Source organism: Myotis brandtii, unplaced genomic scaffold, assembly GCF_000412655.1.
Source record: "Myotis brandtii unplaced genomic scaffold, ASM41265v1 scaffold84, whole genome shotgun sequence".
NCBI lineage: Eukaryota > Metazoa > Chordata > Mammalia > Chiroptera > Vespertilionidae > Myotis > Myotis brandtii.
In genome coordinates, this window is record NW_005371410.1 from 273352 (window position 1) to 277914 (window position 4563).

General features: G+C 39.0%; 1 pseudogene; it reads left to right on the plus strand.

Moving 5' to 3' along the window:
- The window catches only part of LOC102250407, a 17980-nt pseudogene that overhangs the window by 11908 nt on the left and 1509 nt on the right, over positions 1-4563 (plus strand).

Here is a 4563-nt window from a genome sequence, read left to right on the forward strand (position 1 = left end):
TATATATATTCATAAGTAATATTGCTGGACCATATGGTAATTCTATTTTTTGGGGGGAAGCACCATGCTGTTTTCCATAGTGAGTGCACCATTGTACATTCCCACCAACAGTACACAAGAGTTCCAATTTTTCACATCCTCACCAATACTTGTTATTTTCTGTGTTGTTGTTTTTCATACCGACCATCATATTGGATGTGAGGTGATGCCTCATTATGATTTTGACTTGCAATTCCCTAATGATTAGTAATGTTGAGCATCTTTCTGTGTGCTTGTTGGTCATTTATATATTTTCTCTGGAGAAATGTCTATTTGAGTCCTTCGTCAATTTTTTAATAGTTATTTGGCTTTTTGTTGTTGAGTGGTAGAAATTAGTTATACATTTTGGATATTAACCCTTACCAGATATAGGATTTACAAATAGTTTCTCCCATTCCATAGGTTGCCTTTTTACACTATTGACAGTGCCCTTTGATGCAGAGAAGTTTTTAATTTTGATGTAGTCCAATTTATCTATTTTTACCTTTATAGCCTGTGCTTTTGGTATTACATCCAAGAAATCATTGCCAAACCCAATGTCATAAAGCTTCCCCCCATGTTTTCTTCTAAGACTTGTATACTTTTAGGCTTTTCATTTAGGTCTTTGATCCATTTTCAGTTTTTATTGTTGTTGCTGTTTTGCATGTGGATACCAGTATTTCCGCCACTATTTGTTGCAAAGGCTGTCCTTTCCGCCACTGAAGGGCTTTGCACCTTCGTTGAAATCTTTTGATCATCTATGCAAGCGTTTATTTGGGGCTCTATTCTATTTCATTTGTCTATATATCTCCCTTTATGCCAACACCAAACGGTTTTGATTATTGTTGCTTAATTTTACTTGTTTTAGAACTATATGAAATTCTATTATTTGTTATAGTTTTTTAATATTCACCTGAGGATATTTTCCCATTGATTTTTAGAAAGAGTGGAAGAGAGAGGGAAAGACAGAGAGAAATATCGATGTGAGAGAAACACATTGATTGGTTGCCTTCTGCACACACCCGAACCAAGGCCCAGGCAGGGAGGAACCCACAACCAAGGTACATGCCCTTGGCCAGAATTGTACATGCTCTATCCACGGAGCAAAACTGACTGGGGCCTATTTGTATTCTTTTTTTTTTTTTCATGTGACTTTAAATTTTTTTTTTCTTTTTTTTAACTGATTTCAGTGAGGAAGAGAGAGGGAAAGAGAGATAGAAACATCAATGATGGGAGGGAATCATTGGCTGCTTTCTGCACACCCCCTGCTGGGGAACTGAGCCTGCAACCCCAGCGTGTGCCCTAGATCAGAATCTGAACCCTTGACCCTGCAGTCCGCAGGCCGACATTCTATCCACTGAGCCAAACCAGCTAGGGCTATTACTTGTATTCTTGAGGACCTTATTTCTTTTGTTTAGTATTGAGAGATGCATTTATATTATTTCATATAGCTCTAAATGGTTCATTTTCATTAAAATAGTATTCTGTTGTCTAAAATGTATCCATTCGCTCCTTGAGCAATAATTCCAGCGGTTCTCTCTTGTCTTCAGAGCCAGCGGCCCTCCCGTGTGCTGAACTGCTAGGAAGGCCCATTCATGAGATCTTAGGAGCTTGAAATTGTTGTCACCCCTTTGATTCTCACCAGGGGGAAAAATTGTTGAAGCTGATCGCCCAGGAAATCTCTTCATTGGTGGCCTCAATACAGAAACAAATGAGAAAACCCTTGACGCAGTATTTGGCAAATATAGGCAAAGAGTAGAAATACTCTTGAATAAAGATCATGAAGCCCTAGCTGGTTTGGCTCAGTGGATAGAGCGTCAGCCTGTGGACAGAAGGGTCCTAGGTTCCATTCTGGTCAAGGGCACATGCCATGGTTGCGGGCTCAGTCCCCAATGTGGGGCGTGCAAGAGGCAGCCGATCAATGATTCTCTCTCATCATTGATGTTTTTATCTCTCTCTCCTTCTCCATTCCTCTCTGAAATCAATAAAAAATTTAAAAAAAATACACTCTGGAAAAATAAAATAAAATGTGATTATATCAACAGTGTAGTATTTACATTTACTATACTAATTATCTCCTAAGAACCAAGAAGTAAAGATAATATAGTAAAAGTAAAAAAAAAAAAAATCCACAAACACCGTCTTTAACAATCTAAGAATCAGAATATCCCACAAAATCCTAGAATAAACCTAAGTATGGCCAAACCACAAATATCAGCAGGTCTTGCACACAATCAGTAGCTCTGTGGTGGGAGCACCTCAAAGAGGAGGAAAGCACTCAAACTCAGTGTCCAGATGGTTTATCTCAGGACATTTTAGAAAGAGTGAAAGAGAGAGGGAAAGACAGAGAGAAATATTGATGTGAGAGAAACACATCGATTGGTTGCCTTCTGCACACGCCCAAACCAAGGCCCAGGCAGGGAGGAGCCCACAACCAAGATACATGCCCTTGGCCAGAATTGTACACGCTCTATCCACTGAGCAAAACTGGCTAGGGCCTATTCGTATTCTTTTTTTTTTAATGTGACTTTAAAAATTTTTTTTCTTTTTTTTTTAACTGATTTCAGCAAGGAAGAGAGAGGGAGAAAGAAACAGAAACATCAATGATGGGAGGGAATCATTGGCTGCTTTCTGCACACCTCCTGCTGGGGAACTGAGCCTGCAACCCCAGCGTGTGCCCTAGATCAGAATCTGAACCCTTGACCCTGTAGTCCGCAGGCCGACATTCTATCCACTGAGCCAAACCAGCTAGGGCTATTACTTGTATTCTTGAGGACCTTATTTCTTTTGTTTAGTATTGAGAGATGCATTTATATTATTTCATATAGCTCTAAATGGTTCATTTTCATTAAAATAGTATTCTGTTGTCTAAAATGTATCCATTTGTTCCTTGCGCAATAATTCCAGTGGTTCTCTCTTGTCTTCAGAGCCAGCAGCCCTCCCGTGTGCTGAACTGCTAGGAAGGCCCGGTTCGTGAGATCTTAAGAGCTTGAAACTGTTGTCACTCCTTCGATTCTCACCAGGGGGAAAAATCGTTGAAGCTGATCATCCAGGAAAGCTCTTCATTGGTGGCCTCAATACAGAAACAAATGAGAAAACCCTTTAAGCAGTATTTGGCAAATATAGGCCAAGAGTAGAAATACTCTTGAATAAAGATCATGAAGCCCTAGCTGGTTTGGCTCAGTGGGGCGTGGAGGCAGCCGATCAATGATTCTCTCTCATCATTGATGTTTTTATCTCTCTCTCCTTCTCCATTCCTCTCTGAAATCAATAATAAAAAGGTGTTTTGTTTTTTTTAAATCACAATTAACAGTACAGTAGTAATATTGTTCTCATGAATCCTATAAGGGTGATGTAATTCCAATTTGTAGCTTTCTTGTCCCCCTTTTAAGCTGGATGAATGGCATTTCGAACATAGAGCTGCTCTAAAGGCTCAACCTAGAATGCTATTGACTTCATCTTTCAACAATGAAGAAAATTTCCCATATGGCTTAACTCAACAAACTGTCCAGAAGAATGCTATAATAGGTACAAAGAGAGGCAGGAAGATGAGATTCTATTTCTTCTCCAGGGACATTCTCCAGCTGTCTACGGTACCAACGAAATGTGAAAAAGTTACTGTGAGGCTTAATTCCAAACATACTCATACTCATGTGGTTGGTTATTTTAAGAACTCAACTACAAGGCAAGTCATAGTGGAAAGATCACTAGACTTAAATCCAGAAGATCTTAATTCAGATCCCAGCATTACTAAGGTTGCCAGATTCAACAAATAAAAACACTGGCCATCACCAGGTGGGCACGTGGCCCAGGTCAGACATTGGCTCTGACCTTATGGGCTGCCTTCTCCTCCTCTGCTACCCCCTCCTCCCCACCAGAAAACAAACAAACAAACAAACAAACAAAAAACACTGGAAACCAGTCAACAATACTATATTGTATACTTAAAGTTTTATTGAAAGGGTAGATCTCATGTTCAATGTTCTTTTTACAATTAGAAAAAAAAAAGAATTAAGAAAACCCCACATGATACTGAATTAAATTAGAATGATTTCTAATTACCTATGCATATATACACTGAAATAAAAAAATATTGCATAGGACATATTTATACTAAAAATTATTTGTATTTATCTGAAATCAATGTTAAGTATCTAAATTACATACCTCTTTTTAAAGTTATATTTCCCTGATGATTTGGCTTTTCCTTTTTATATATATATATATTTTATTGATTTTTTACAGAGAGGAAAGGAGAGGGATAGAGAGTTAGAAACATTGATGAGAGAGAAACATCGATCAGCTGCCTCTTGCACACCCCCTCCTGGGGTTGTGCCCGCAACCAAGGTACATGCCCTTGACAGGAATCGAACCTGAGACCCTTCAGTCCGCAGGCCGACGCTCTATCCACTGAGCCAAACCGGTTAGGGCGGCTTTTCCTTTTTTTAAAATATTTTTTTATTGATTTCAGAGAAGAAGGGAGAGGGAGAGAGAGATAGAAACATCAATGATGAGAGAGAATCATTGATTGGCTGCCTCCTGCAC